The 16,244-nt window shown below is 39.1% G+C and overlaps 1 long non-coding RNA gene across 1 annotated transcript; it reads right to left on the bottom strand.

Moving 5' to 3' along the window:
• Positions 1-11,865: 11,865 nt before the first annotated feature.
• Positions 11,866-13,835, bottom strand: LOC113075712 (uncharacterized). Its single transcript, XR_003281025.1, has 3 exons — positions 13,085-13,835; positions 12,669-12,904; positions 11,866-12,362 (listed from the first exon to the last, which is right to left on the bottom strand). It is a non-coding gene; the product is annotated as an uncharacterized LOC113075712 (long non-coding RNA).
• Positions 13,836-16,244: the final 2,409 nt, after the last annotated feature.

The raw sequence follows: 16,244 nt of genomic DNA, 5'->3' as shown, positions 1-16,244 counted from the left end.
TATCTCTTCAAATTTCACTTTGATAATTTGATTTGGGGTTCCTTGGTTCCAAATAATATGATAATCTTTCTATGATCATACTGTATGTTCCATTATTTTACATGCGAGATGTCAGTGCTATTGGTCTATAGTTATATGGATTGGTGGGTTCTTTTTTGGTTTTCCTGATGGGTAATATTCCCCTTCCTGCCAAATTGTGTTATATAAATGTGAAATAACCTCTTACGCTATATCTGACATATGGTCCAACATGGTATAGCAGATCTTTTCCGGGTGCAGTAAGTCCTGCTTTAGTAATGGCCCCTTTCATCTCCCCTAATGAAAAAAGAGAGTTAATAGCATCATTCCTCTCTACTCTTTCCAACAATTCTTAAATTGTGTAACTTGTTTTTTTTGTCTCCCTGTTTTTCCCTTTTCTAATATATTTCTGTGTAACTGTTGTTACATCTGAAGACGTATTTGTATTATTTCCTGTGTATTTGCATATGTCTCTCTCTCTTTCTCTCTCTCTCTCTCAGGTAGCTCTGCCTTAATTGGATGCGTCTGGGACGTACCCATGGATTGGCAGGATGGAGGAAGCGTTCCTTTTTAATACGCTGGGAATGCTGACATGACCAGGAGAGGGAGCGAGATGTTTTTGGCATGTTGTGGCTGCCGAGAGAGTGGCTTGTACTAGTTTTCCCTAAAAGAGTGTTGTGTTGTTGTTAACTCTTGTCTTATTCTACTCATTATTCTACAAACTTGATTAATTGTTGTGCTTCTTGTATATTTTTTTGTTTCAATATTTATTTTTTGTTTCTTTAATAGTCTTTTGAACCACTGCTTGAATTATTTTATATTCTATGAAATGCTGGAAATTGTGAGTGTTTTTTAATACCTTAAAAGCCTTATTGCTTTTCCTTTTTACTTCAGTGCACTCATCTTTCCACCAACTTCCATCTTTCATACCACCTGTTCTTATAATTGTCTGATTGGCAGCCCCGATTATTGCATCTCTAATATTTTCTTCAACTTCTCTCTGTGAATTTATCCCACTCTGCCTTTCCAGATACCCACCTGATATATCTTCTAATTCCACCCTGCTTCCACGACCTACTTTACAAACAATAGGGTATTGATCACTTCAAACAGTTTTTTGATTCATGACTTCCCACAAACAAATAGCTGCCAATGACTGTAAAACTAATGTTAAGTCTAAAATTGATTCACTACCTGTATACTGATTTATCCTCATAACACTCCCATCATTTTACCACACAAGTCCCACAGCATCCATCAAATCTTCCAATATCAAAGCATTCCTATCAGTCTTTTCCCCTTCCCAAAGAGTACTATGAGCATTTAATTCACCACAATAAATAATCCTTCTACTATCTGTTCCCTTCTACTTTCCCTTCCCTTTAGGGGAAGTTGTGGCCTAGTGGTTAGAAAGTTTGATTAGGTTTAAGCCATGTCTCGTCAACACATTATATTATGGCGTTATTTCCCTGTCAAATTTCGAGAGCGCATAATTGTAGCGCGAAAGTACATTAATATGATGCGCAAGCGTGAATCTCTGTGCTCGGGCGCGGAATATAATGTGCGCGAGCGCGAATCTCTCTGCTCGCACGCGGAATATAATGTGCGGAGCGCGAATCTCTCTGCTTGCGTGCGGAATATAATGTGTGGAGCACAAATCTCTCTGCTCGCGCGTGGAATATAATGTGCGGAGCGCGAATCTCTCTGCTCACGCGCTGGAACTCGGCTGGAACCGCACATGGAACACATGGAATAAGTTCACTGAAGTTCAATCAAGATGATACATTTGACATATTTAACATCAAAACAAATAAAACTGGTTACCTGAGATCGTCAATTCGGTGGATCCATCTCGGCTCGTCTTGATTGAACGTCAGTGAATTAATTCCATGTTATGATCGATGATCAGCTGACTTTCTCAGAACACATAAAACTGATCCTGCAAATTTGCTTTATTCAACATCAAGAAGATCAAGCCCTTTCTTTCAGAACATGTTGCACAACTCCTTGTTCAAGCTCTTGTTCTGTCCAGGCTGGACCATTGCAATGCCCTCTTGGCAGGTCTTCCAACCAGTTCTATCAAACCTTTACAATTAATCCAGAACGCAGCAGCAAGATTAATTTGTAATGAGCCAAAAAGAATGCACGTAACACCTCTGTTTATCAATTTGCACTGGCTTCCAATAGCTGCTCGCACAAAATTCAAGGCATTGATGTTTGCCTACAAAACTACCACTGGCTCTGCACCCATTTACCTAGATTTGTTACTTCAGACTTATGTGCCCTCTAGAAGCTTATATTCTGCAAGTGAACACTCACTATTCTTAAAAAAAGTAATCCATCCATCCATCCATCCATCCATCATCTTCCGCTTATCCGGGGCCGGGTCGCGGGGGCAACAGTCTAAGCAGAGACGCCCAGACTTCCCTCTCCCTAGCCACTTCTTCCAGCTCTTCTGGGGGGACCCCGAGGCATTCCCAGGCTAGCCGGGAGACATAGTCCCTCCAGCGTGTCCTAGGTCTTCCCCGGGGCCTCCTCCCGGTGAGCCGTGCCTGGAACACCTCCCTGGGAAGGCGTCCAGGAGGCATTCAAAATAGATGCCCGAGCCACCTCAGCTGGCTCCTCTTGATGTGGAGGAGCAACGGCTCTACTCTGAGCTCCTCCCGAGTGACCGAGCTTCTCACCCTATCTCTAAGGGAGCGCCCAGCCACCCGACGGAGAAAGATCATTTCGGCCAACTGTATCCGGGATCTTGTCCTTTCGGTCATGACCCACAGCTCATGACCATAGGTGAGAGTAGGAACGTAGATTGACCGGTAAATCGAGAGCTTTGCCTTACAGCTCAGCTCCTTCTTCACCACGACAGACAGGTACAGCGACCGCATTACTGCAGAAGCTGCACCGATCCGTCTGTCAATCTCATGTTCCATCCTTCCCTCACTCGTGAACAAGACCCCAATATACCTGAACTCCTCCACTTGAGGCAGGAACTCTCCACCAACCTGAAGTGGGCAATCCACCCTTTTCCGACTGAGAACCATGGCCTCGGACTTGGAGGTGCTGATTCTCATCCCAGCCGATTCACACTCGGCTGCAAACCGTCCCAGTTCACGCTGAAGGTCGTGGTCTGAGGATGCCAACACGACAACATCATCCGCAAAAAGCAGCGACGAAATCGTATGGTCCCCAAACCGGACACTCTCCGGCCCTTGGCTGTGCCTAGAAATTCTGTCCATAAAAATTATGAACAGAACCAGTGACAAAGGGCAGCCCTGCCGGAGTCCAACATGCACCGGGAACAGGTCTGACTTACTGCCGGCAATGCGAACCAAGCTCTTGCTCTGGTCGTGCAGGGACCGAACAGCCCTAAGTAGGGAGCCGCCGACCCCATACTCCCGGAGCACCCTCCACAGGATGTCGCGAGGAACACAGTCGAATGCCTTCTCCAAGTCCACAAAACACATGTACACTGGTTGGGCAAACTCCCATGAACCCTCCAGCACCCTGGAAAGGGTATAGAGCTGGTCCAGTGTTACATGACCGGGACGAAAACCACACTGTTCCTCCTGAATCCGAGGTTCCACTATCGGCCGAATTCTCCTCTCCAGTACCCTGGCATAGACTTTCCCAGGGAGGCTGAGAAGTGTGATCCCCCTATAGCTGGAACACACTCTACGGTCCCCCTTCTTGAAAAGATGCCATGCGATGTTGCAGAGGCGTGTCAGCCAAGACAGCCCCACAACATCCAGAGACTTGAGGTACTCGGGGCGGATCTTATCCACCCCCGGTGCCTTGCCACCGAGGAGCCTTTTAACTACCTCGATGACTTCAGCCTGGGTGATGGACGAGTGCTCCTCCGAGTCCCCAGCCACTGCTTCCTCAACGGAACACAAGTCGGTGGGATTGAGAAGATCCTCGAAGTATTCCTTCCACCGCCGGGCGGTATCCCCAGTTGAGGTCAACAGGTGCCCATCTCTACTGTAAACAGTGTTGGTAGGGCACTGCTTCCCCCTCCTGAGGCGTCGAACAGTTTGCCAGAATCTCTTCGAGGCCAACCGATAGTCTTTCTCCATGGCCTCACCGAACTCCTCCCAGGCCCGAGTTTTTGCCTCCACAACTACCCGGGCTGCAGTCCGCTTGGCCTGCCGGTACCTGTCAGCTGCCTCCGGAGTCCCACAAGCCATCCAGGCCCGATAGGACTCCTTCTTCAGCTTGACAGCATCCCTTACTTCCGGTGTCCACCACCGGGTTCAGGGATTGCCAACCTCGACAGGCACCGGAGACCTTACGGCCACAGCTCCGAGCAGCCACAGCGACAATGGAGGTGGAGAACATGGTCCACTCGGACTCAATATCTCCAGACTCCCTCGGGATCTGGTCGAAGCTCTGCCGGAGGTGGGAGTTGAAGATCTCTCTGACAGGGGGCTCGGCCAAACGTTCCCAACAGACCCTCACAGTACGTTTGGGTCTGCCGACCGCAGCTTTAAGTGAATGAGAATGTGTTTAGAGATTTGCAAAAATTTGCTTTATTCGACAAATTGGTTTAAGCTTGTGAGAATTTGGTTCAGAGATTTGATTTTTTTTTGGTTTAAGCAGTTCAGAAAAAAAAACTGTAATCCCGCTTATTCCGCTGAATTTCTGATCATTATCGCTTTCTCCCGTGATTTTTGTGCCCAGACCACTCGCACCTCATGTTTTCGTCTGAATGTTCATAATTGATGGATGGACGTCTATGCCTTGTTAAAGGACATCAGAAATCCGGTGCAGAGAAAAGAAAACTAAAGTAAAAAAAAAAAAGAAAAAAAAAAAAAACAGGCATAAAGTTGGCTTGACGTTGGGCGTTCAAGAGTCTCAAATTTAGGGACCATCTCTAAAGTTACATGCGATATTGGTATACACTTTCCTAATGTCGGTAACATTAGAGGATAAAGACTTACTGTCATAAAAACTACTAATTGTTCATCTAGGTGACAGCTATAATGCACAATTGAATTGAATGTTTGATATTTATTAAAATAAACTGTAAATCATATGTAAATTATGCTACTCTTTCACATGGGCTCAAATGCAAGGAGAAAGACTTGCAGTCATAAAACAATTGCAATGTTTTTTTCTAGGTGTCAGCTACAATGCACACCTTATACATTTTTGATATATATATTAAAATAAATTATAAATCATTTAGGTAAAAACGAGGCCCGTTTATCACTATCAGGTACATTCCTGTGAAAGTTTTAGTATTTTATTATTTTTTTTTTTTCAGGTTCCCCTACGAAAATTACCCATGGTTTTAACAAGAACACCACAAATCATCATACTTGTAGCCATGGTAACTGCAAATTAACCATGGTTTTGTTACTTCAAATAATAATTTACACAGAAGAATTAATATACTGTAATATTTTGTTGTTGTTGCTATAAAAACAGACCTAAGCCATCAAATGCCTTTAAAATGACTTAAAATGCATTATATGAAAAACAATGAGGCAATAATGGTTGGTTAATAATAACACTGTTAAAATACATATAGGCAAATACAAAATAAGCAATTTATCTACATGTTTTTACAAATGTCCTGTGATTGCTGCTGTTACACTTACAGGACAATCAAATCCTTGTTTAGGCAACTGAACAAACATTTAATTCAAAAATATTCACTAAATCTTTCATTTTTGGCCACCTTGTTACTATAGATGACACAGGCTTTATAATTTCTTCAACAAGAAATGTGCATATCACAACCCTTACAAAAGTAAACCATGGTTTTATCATAGTAAAACTGCTTCATTTTTTTTTTTTTTGCATGATTTCTGAATGCTTGACACTATAAAATAAATTAGAGTCATAATAAAGTTATAGCCACAGGTAAATGTCGAGAGCTACAATTGTAATTTATAAATAATAAAATTTATTCATTTAGTTTTTTATTTGATTAAAGTTCTATTTTCACCTCTATAGTAGTTTTTTTTTTTTCCATCATCATATTTGAGGAAGTGGGGCACATCAATACAATCCTGCTTAAGGCACACATTTGACCAGCAGCGGCCCTGTGTATACTGGAAAAAAAGTTTTTGTATGATTTTAAGTAAATTTCAAACATTGGGAAATTAAGTAAATCTACATAACTAAGATGAGTAAAATTAACTTACTGAATTAGTACATTTAACTCACCTTGCTAAATTTTGAGTAATTTTTACTTACAAATCTGATGTGATTAATATTATTAATTGAAACCATTTGATCTTTAAAATACATTTATAATTATTATTTCAAATTAAATAAATGTAAATAAATTTAAAGGTTACTCTTGTAATGTAACAAAATAATACTGCATTGAAAAAATAACCAATAAGTAGATTTACTTAATTTTGATTTTGCAAGATTTTGCACTCATATATTTTCAATAAAAATTAAGCACTTAATAAAAAAAAATCTGTAATTTTATGAAATTCACTTTAACAAGGTAGCACGAGATAACAACCATGATATTAAAGCATTACTTGCTAATATGCACGTAAAAACGTAGACAGACTGTTATCCTTTTAAGATAAAATGGCCACTCAATAAAATTATTAGCTAAATGAACACAGAGACCTCAATATTTGGTAAACAATACACAATGATGGTAACAATCAGTGAATAGTGTTTGAGTATGAATGGGTCAGTTTGACTAGAAAATAAACTTCAAAAAATATGTTACTAAAAACATGTAACTAATTGTTTTCCCATGTCCATATTTGGGTTATCCGGTTCCCATTGTGTGTTGATTGCTTCCAGGTGTGTCTCATTATTATTATTCTTGACTGAATTACTTTGTAGTTTTAACAAGAATTAATCCACAGTCAAACCAAATGTTATTTAATACAAGATACACTTTTTTATATTTGGGTGCAGGACACTATAATTCATTTATGGAAGGGGAACCTCTGGCGAGACCGGAGGAAATCATCAATGAGTGAGGGGTCTAGGATGTCCTTAGGAGAAACCCAGCTTCTCTCCTCAGGACCATACCCCTCCCAATCGACTAAATATTGGTGCCCACGCCCCCGGCGGCGCATGTCTATGATCTTGCGGACAGTGTAGACCGGGGAGCCTTCGATACGAACGGCAGAGAAAGACGTGGGGGGGTGACCGGTTTAATGCAAGAAACGTGAAACACCGGGTGAACACGACGAAGATTATGCGGCAAACGAAGTTTGACGGCGACAGGATTAATGATCTTGACGATGTGGAACGGTTCGATGAAGTGGGGAGCCAGTTTACGAGAGTCAGATTGGAGGGGTAAATGGATGTAGATAGCCAAACTCTCTGACCAGAAACATAACGATGGCTTTTGACACGCGATCTATTAGCAGCGACACACATGCGCCTTCTAGAACGACATAGGGCAGATCTAACCCTCTTCCAGGTTCGCTTACAGCGAAAGGCTTGAACGGACGGACAGTTAGAATCGGTCTCCTGGGACGAAAATAAAGGCGGTTGATAGCCGAGGCAACACTGAAAGGGAGAAAGACCAGAGGCAGAGGATGGGAGGAAATTATGAGCATACTCAGCCCAGGAGAGCTGTTCGGCCCAAGACGTGGGATTGCGAAAGGCTAGACTGCGGAGCATGCGGGCAACAATCTGATTGGCTCGTTCGGCCTGACCGTTAGTCTGGGGGTGAAAATCCGAGGATAGGCTAGCGGTGGGACCTATGAGACGGCAAAACTCTATCCAAAACTGCGAGGCGAATTGCGGGCCCCTATCGGACACGACGTCGGTAGGCAACCCATGAAACTTGGGCGAGAGGGAACAGGTAGGGGACGCAGGAGACCAGCAGGTGAGGAATTGACCACCTTGGTCTGGGCACAAACAGAGCAGGCAGTGATAAAACGGCGTGCATCACGCTCTACGTGGTACCCGGGAGAAGGTCAATAGCGCAGTCATACTGGCGGTGGGGCGGAAGAGACATGGCTCGAGGACGACTGAAAACCCCTCGCAAATCATGATACTCCTTCGGGACTCCCGTCAGGTCTTCCGTCTCCTCCTGAAACACAGAAACAGAAGACACAGGGGGAACAGCCGAGCCTAAACACTCAACATGTCATTACAACTTCCAAGACAAAATAGACCCCTTAGCCCAGTCAATGTGAGGATTGAGGAGTACTAGCCAAGGATGACCCAGCACTAAAGGAGTTAAAGGAGACTGAAAAATAAAAAAGGAAATTGTCTCTTTATGGTTACCAGAAATAGTCAGAGTTAATGGAATAGTCTGTTTCTGTACCCTAGGTAGGGAATTGCCATCAAGAGCAAATAAAGGGGTGGAGTCTGTTAGAGGTGTGAGGGGAATACCTTGTTGGAGCGCCCACTCCTCATTAAGGCTGTGCAAAAAATCGAATGCGATTTTCATGCACATCTCATCAGTAAAGGCGCTCCTTTAATTAGAAGTATTATCTCCAGCACGCGTGTTCAGATCAGGGTTGCCAGGTTTTCACAACAAATCCTTCCCTGTTGCTTCTCAAAACTAGTCCAAAACTAATCGCGATTCCAGGAGGTTCCCAGATAAAAAAAAAATTTGCTTCCCGGGGTTAAAATATACGTTTTTTTTTTTGGCATGGTTGTCTTGGTAAAATTCGCATTTTAGGGGCTAAATATCACGTTATTGGTATTGGGGTTGCTTCGAACCGCGGACATGGAAAACAACCGCAGACTTGGCAACACTGGTTCAGGTGGAGCGGCAGTTACTACGCAGAGCCGTAGTCTACCGACAACTAACACAAAATCGGTTTCAAAATCGACAAAGAATCGGCTGCGATTTTAAAATCGATTTTGTGTAGATTGTCAGTGAATTACGGCTCGGTGTAGTAAATGCCAACCAATGTTGCCAAGTCTGTGGTTGTTTTTCATGTCCGAGGGTCGAAGCGACAATACCAATAACGTGATATGTAGCCCCTAAATTGCGAATTTTATCAAGGCAACCATGCCATAAAACAAAATGCATATTTTAACCTGGGGAAGCAATTTTTTATCGGTAAACCTCTTGGAAACGCGATTTTGGCTAGTTTTAGACTAGTTTTGAGAAGCAACTGGGCAGGATTTGTTGTGAAAACCTGGCAACCATGATCTGAACACACTTGCTGGAGATAATGCTTCTAATACCAGAAACGGAGAGTGAGGGGGAAAAGGAGAAGAGTAACCAGCAGAGGGAGACAGAGAGAGAGACAGGATCATGACAAGACCATGACACATACACAACTTATTAAAGCTTGGCTGTTGCTAAAGCATTTTGACCGCATTAACAGATGACTTTCCTCCACTCAAATATACGACACTGGCACAAAGGCCACATGCACACTCTAACTGAAGTATATTGTCGCTTCAGCTCTTAATTTGACACAAATAAGTTCAAATGTATATAAGTGGACATGTCAACACTGCAGGCACGAGCTTAGCAAAGCTGCATTAGCAGCATAGACAAACACACAGAGCATCACTGAACTCAAACATCAAACATCAAGCACATTCACATAGGAAAAAAATATTTAGCGCAAAAAATTTAAAAATATATTTCATGGTTATACAAACTCTCTCAAAAAAACTAATATGAGTTTCGATCCAGAGAAAAGTGTGTTTTATTTATTTTTTGTATTTATTTTTTACAGTATATTGTGCCTCCATGCCATATAATTATGATCCACCCCCGGATGCCAGATCCTGTCAGAAAATATTCATTTTGTCTGGTACCAGAACAACTAGCAAAACTGCCCAATACTCAAAACCTGTTAACAGCGAGTCTTTACCCAAAATATCCAAAACAATATCAGTCTGCTATCAGCCAAGAAGTTGACTGAGAAAACACAGTGAAGAGCAGAATCAGGAGATGAAGTGATGATAAAAGGAGCAGGGATAGTAAAATGAATGAATAAAAGAAGAATAAATGAAGAATAAATAAATATAAAAGAAAGAAGTAAAACATAACACAAATGTATGATTGCACTTTTGAAGCAAAACACAATAATGTATACATGTGTACATGTGCATGTGTTTGGCACAGATATGCATGCTTATATTATAATTACTTTCCTATTTTTATTTCTAAGAACTATAATTCATAGTTGATGAACTAGTATTGTTACAAGTCCAGATTTTAAATGAAGCTTTACATAAAAACTAAACGCAGATACAGTTAACAAACTGCTTCCTGAAGTAGGGGTCCATCCCAAACAGCCTGGAGCATAAATCCAGTCATCAGCAGCACAGGTATATTTGTAGCAATAGCCCAATAAATAAATAAATAAACCTTGATGATGATTGATTTTTCTTTTATTCCAAAAAGTAAAGATCATGTTCCATGAAGATATTTTGTAAATTTCCTACCGTAAATATATAAAAACTTAATCTGGACACTTTAAAGGCAATTTTTTGTTTTTATTTATTCATTTTTTTGCACCCTCAGATTCCAGATTTTCAAATAGTTGTATCTCAGCCAAATATTGTCCTCCTAACAAACCATACATCAATGAAATAATGGATTTATAACACTATGTATAAATTCTGCAATAACAGCAAAACATTTTTGTGTGTTATATAAACTTATATATAATAAATATTATGCAAATAAATGTTGATAAATAAATATGTTTTACGTATTTTATTCCCAGAGTTGAACCTATTTTCCTTCAGTCAGCATTATGGTGCTGAACTCAGCCAGTCTGATTTAACAGATTTCACAGAAAGTTCTGCACCACATGAGGAGCACAGACACGTTTGATATTTGGTGCCAAATTTAGAACACATTGTTTATAACCGTTTATAAAGTTGGCAAGTGTGTGACATCCTAACTATGGTGTTAAAAATATGCTCAGACTGTAAAAGTCTTGTGGGTAACTCACTAGATGTCCTGACTCCTGCACACTGTATAGTTGTGTGATCCGAGAAACAGCGCTGCAGAATCGGCTGAAGGCGCAGTACGGCTCATTGTGCATCGTATAATATACCAAGTTCAACAGTTTGTAGACATAAATGGTATAAATTTGGATTACGTTTTAGCTCAGCTGTAATGGTGTTATAGTTGAGCTTCTGTTATCACATCCTCTGTTGCAGCCGAGAAACATCGACATGAAATAGGCAGAAAATAAGGCGCCTTATTGTGCCAGGTTCAATGGTTCATTAAAAAATAATAATAATAAAAGAATGCTACAGTAAGAGGTGCTGAATTTTGGTGTTTTGTTTGAAGTACTTTTGTCCAAAATACTACATTACAGTATGATCTTCACTCCTCATCCTGTTATTCCTGTTTACTCCATTACTTTCACTTCTCACCATGCCATTTCTGCCCTTTTTATTTCTCCTGCACACAACAAGCATGTTCTTCTGTTTCTTATACAGTAGCTACCTTATTTGCCCTTTCATTTCTTATAATATATGCATACGCAATATACACACATATTTTTCTGAAAGTGTGATAGTAGATTTGACATAACTATGTGCAGTTATGGTTTAAGGTTTAGCATTGGTAATGACCATAATTTCTACCAAAAATGCACAACATGAAGTATTTCTTAATTTTACTGTTTTTTTTTTTTTTTTTCATCAGAAATCTCAACAACACATTTAAGATTCAAAACACTTTATTTAATCAACCTTTATGTGTCATGCACTGATGGCATTTACATTTTATTTTTAACACAGCTTATATTAATTGTTATGTAATTATATGATGTGTAAAGATACAGCTTGACGTATATCTTACACATACAAAAAAAAGTGTTTCAGTTTGTTAATATACAACTTCAGATAAAACAACAAAAAAATGTACAATAGAAATAAATAATAATACAAAATATATATTTTTTAATTAAGTGTTATATTAAGCTATATTAAGATTCACTCAAATAATTAATAAACTTTTCAGTCATGTAACTTAGCAACTTGTACATAGACACTGAGCCTCTATTTAAACAAATATTTAAATTGTGAACGGATTGTACAGAAATGTATGAAAGTGAGAAGAGAGTGCCCCTTTATAGCGAGACTGAATGAGCTCATTAATGCGTAATAAAAGAACCCATTCAAGAATGAATTAATTTCAGATAAACTCAACATTCTCACGAGAGCAGTTCAAATGTTCATATGCATAGTTAATTACATGTATTGACAGAATCATCTTTAAGCATTGAAGGCAAACTTACAGTGATGTTGCTACATGAGATCATCTTTCAGATTCATTGCTCTTTGACGCCGTTCTGTGAAACACGTCCTGCTTTTAGAAATCAGTGTTTTCTGGATGGTAAGCGTGACCAGAGCAGAAACCAGCAGAGCTGTATACACAAGCAGTCCAGCGCTCATAATCCAATAAATCACAGCTGGAAAAGAGCAAGATGGGAAGAAAGCACAGGGTTGGAAAGGTTTTTTTTTTTTTTTTTTTTTTTTAGAGCTTATACATTTTATAACACTCTCAATGCATCCAGCTTTACTTACGAACTTGCTCCGTATCATCATTTTTGTCTTCATCTGTGCTGTCCGGTTTTGTCTTTGATTCTGAACTAGGATACTTTGATTCTGTAGATGATATTAAGAAGTTAATCACAGAGTTTATTTGCTGTTCAGATCATGATGAATAAACCTCAGCTGTGCACTTTATTCTTCCACACATCTATTGATCTTCTCACCTCTGACAGTGAATGTGATCAAGATGTTTCCTTCAGGGTCCAGAACTCTGTATGTTCCTGCGTCTCTGTCTGTGAAATTACTAATGATCAGGTTTCTATCTCTGATGGAGATCCGTTCTCTCTGAACTCCATCAGTTCTGCTCCAGATCTTCTTCTGCTATGATGCTGCACTTCATCAGCGTTTGACAACAGAACATCCAACTCCAGCTCATCACCTGTTTTCACAGAAACATCATCTGAGGAGAAACACAAAGACATTAATCATTATTATAATGCTGTCAATCAATCAAGACCATAAGCACACACTATTCTGAATATTAAACTTGTTCCATTCAGAGTCTCTGGTTCAGAGCTGGTTCCATGCAATACCTCACAGTTACTAAAGGAAAACTAGAAAACACGTTTTTATTATTTACCCTGAATATGAAGTTGGTACATCCTGATTTGTTGCTCCAGCTCTGTCTGATGACTGTGGTAATAGACTCTCATAAAGTATTTCCCAGCGTCGCTGAAGCTCAGATTCTTGATAACGACGTCACAGTTTCCTCGTTTAAACACTCGTCCTCTACAGTCTTCAGTCTCACAAACAGGGATGATTTTTGACCAACTGATTAAAATCATATCAGAAATCTCACTGGTCTCAAGTTCACACAAAAGTGTTGTGTTTCCTCCATTTTCTCCTGACACAGATACAGTGGTGCTTCCTGAAAATACACAATCATTCAATATAAAGTCTTAGTACAAAATAAATAAAGAAATACATTTATGCCATCTCTGTATATTCTCTGTTAGGAGTTATTTTAGTCAGCTTTTCTTTTCACCACACATTCAAGTGATTCCACAGCTGTGAACTGATGACAGAGTTTCTATAACAATTATTAACATCAGAAATGCCTTAAAGATTTAAGACTAACGTTGCTGGTTTGGACCATGATCTATTATTGGTGAAAATGTAATTATGCAGTATCCAAAACCACTTCTGTATGAGCTTGTGTGGATATATTCCAGCTGATTATTCTTACTTTTGTTCAGAACTGTGTATTTTTGTTCTTTCTGAACTCAGAAATAAACCTGATTCATGACCAATCAGAGCTAGAGCTCGTGTGTCAGAGCAGTTATAGTGAACTCCTGAAGATCCTGACCAAACAATGTTTGATTATAGACGGACAGCAGAGACAGGTCAGTGATGTCACGGTGTGATGATGCTGAGGAAGTTCTACCATCAATCCATAAATACCAACAAAATATCTCGACTTACCAGAAGAAAAACAATAGACTAGAATAACTCTACCTTTGGTTTTACAAGGTTTAACAATTTATAAACATAAATGACACTGACCGATCTGATAGATGAAGCCAAACAGCAGCAGCAGAAGAAGATTGAAGCGTCTGAACCTGAAGAGAATACAGACAGCTGTTATGAGACAGATACAGACACATCACAAAGAGTTTAATACAGCAATAAAATACTGTGCTGAGTCATAAAATAATACATATCTGACCACAGTCAAAACCTTAAATTCCAATTTTATTTTAAGATTTACCAAACGGGTCTTATAAAAAACATCCAACTATAATCTAAATCTTTGGCTTTATGTAGTTTATAGATGTTCAGTGTAATCATCAAACCCTATTGTTTAAATGACACAAAAAGTGATAGAAATTCATTAACCTGCTACCAAGAAATAGTTTAATTAGAATGAGTAAATAGTGAAGAAAAACTGAATAACTGCATTAATAATTCCACTGATAAAACAATCAAAATCATCTTTGTTAAACAGCATAATGATGAACATGTTAGCATCATTAGCAAGTTATCAGGAAACGCTTTTCCTCAAACAAACAAAACTACTGCTATAATAACACACACACACACACACACACACACACACACACACAAAAAACAAAGCTGTATTTAAAAGGATAAAAACTTACATTGTGAAAGGTCTGTATGAGTTTTACATTCTGGCTGTCTGATTTTCATAAGTCACAGCCACAGTACATTTAGCGAGATTTAGGTAAAAACAAAAGCGAAAGTATAATTCACAGTTGTGAGCTTTCAGTTTTTCATAGTCTTTATTGCCCTCTGCTGGTTATTCTGTCAAAGCTGTGCCTTAAGGTTAGGCCCCGCCCCCGACAGGGCCCGAGCCTGACAAGTAGTTTGATTGACAGCTTATTAAAAGCCCGAACCCGTTTACAGCCCGACATTATTCAAATGTGCGCACGCACACAGCTTTTTTTGCCTTTTGTCAAGAATGAGTCATTTATACATGTTATAACAATTTATTCATGACTATAAGCCACTGGGAAGTTGGAATAAATAAATAAAGTCCTCTGCAACATCAGCACTCTGAATAGGCAAAGGCCTAAATAGGCCAACGCACCAATAAAAACGAGTATTTCTTAAATTAAATTTGCAGTATTTGGCAATAACGGATTTAATTTTTTTTTTTTTGTTTATTTGTTTATTTAAAAAGGATCCCCATTAGCTGACGCCGAGACGACAGCTAGTCTTCCTGGGGTCCAATAATTACAATCACAATTACTCCCAAATATATCATATGTAAATACACATGAGAGAAAAATAAAAAACAATACAAAAATACAAAAAGTACTAATTAAAATAATAAAATGATGAAAAACAACGTAGCACATAATACAACCTCTCTCAACCAATCCAGACAATATTATGATGATGACAACAAATACAGTCTTAGTCTTTTTTTAAAAGCAGTTTTTCCCTTGATCTCACAAACCCCAACTGGAAGATTGTTCCAAAACACAATTGACCTATAAAACACGGTCCTCTTCATAGTGTCAGATTTAGGTAGGGGTAAAGAAATCTGTCGACTATTCGCCCCTCTTGTGTAATGTGAATTCATATCTGAATAGTAAATTATATTATCATAAAGAAATTTAGGAGTCAGAGTATTAATAATTCTATGAAGGTATACTAACATATTAACAGATAGTCTATGCCTGACCATCAGCCAAGCAAGACGTTCATGCATCTCTCCAACACTAGTTCTCAAAGAACAACCAAGAACCAGTCTTGCAGCCTTGTTTTGAGCCACTTGTAATTTTTTTTAAATGACTACTTGATGCAGCAGACCATACAACAGAACAGTAATCCAAATGACACAAAACCAATGTACAAACAACACGATTAAACAGCTGTGTATTTAGAAACTGTGCACATTTCGCATAACTGCAACAGCTCTACCCATTTTAGCAACAACTGTGTTAATGTGATCAGACCATGACAATGTGGGATCAAGCCAAAGTCCAAGAAGCTTCACCTTTTTTACTTGCTGTATATTTTGACCATTTACTTGTATATTAATTTTAGGATTATCAGATAATCTATACTTAGAACCAAATATTATACTCATAGTTTTTGAAATATTTAGAACAAGTTTATTTGTTTTGATCCAGTTATACATTTTGCTAATATCACAAGACAGAACCTGATTAAGCTCTGAACATATAGGGGCTGCATTATAAAGAGTAATATCATCAGCAAACATAGTCAATGTAGCCTTACTGAGTATATACGGCATATAATTTGTAAAAATT

The sequence above is a fragment of the Carassius auratus genome, unplaced genomic scaffold (genome assembly GCF_003368295.1).
Source record: "Carassius auratus strain Wakin unplaced genomic scaffold, ASM336829v1 scaf_tig00017499, whole genome shotgun sequence".
Taxonomy (NCBI): Eukaryota; Metazoa; Chordata; class Actinopteri; order Cypriniformes; family Cyprinidae; genus Carassius; species Carassius auratus.
This window is presented reverse-complemented; position numbering and strand designations above follow the sequence as displayed.